This window comes from Pterocles gutturalis, unplaced genomic scaffold (assembly GCF_000699245.1).
Source record: "Pterocles gutturalis isolate BGI_N339 unplaced genomic scaffold, ASM69924v1 scaffold11777, whole genome shotgun sequence".
In the NCBI taxonomy this organism is placed as follows: domain Eukaryota; kingdom Metazoa; phylum Chordata; class Aves; order Pterocliformes; family Pteroclidae; genus Pterocles; species Pterocles gutturalis.
Window position 1 is genome coordinate 1341 of NW_010112839.1, and position 250 is coordinate 1590.

General features: G+C 61.6%; 1 protein-coding gene across 1 annotated transcript in view; it reads left to right on the forward strand.

Annotated features, from left to right (window-relative positions):
* The window catches only part of GJB1 (gap junction protein, beta 1, 32kDa), a 1786-nt gene that overhangs the window by 234 nt on the left and 1302 nt on the right, over window positions 1-250 (forward strand). The gene's annotated exons all lie outside the window — the stretch shown is intronic.

Consider the following 250-nt stretch of genomic DNA (forward strand, 5'->3'; position numbering starts at 1 on the left):
TCTGTGCTTGGGGTGTGGGGTCACCCTATGCTCCCCAGGCAGGGATGGCTCTAGGAGGGTGGCAATGCATGGCTGCACAGGGAATCCCAGCTCGGGGCTTCCCAGACCCACTGTTGAAGGGAATGAGGGGATGAGGGCAGGGAGGTGATGGTGCAGAGGAGCTCATGGAGCTCCTTGGGTCAATCCCTACCCGGAGACCTCAGCACTGGGTGCAGATTGGGGGTCCCTGTGGAGGTGTGGAAGCCTCATC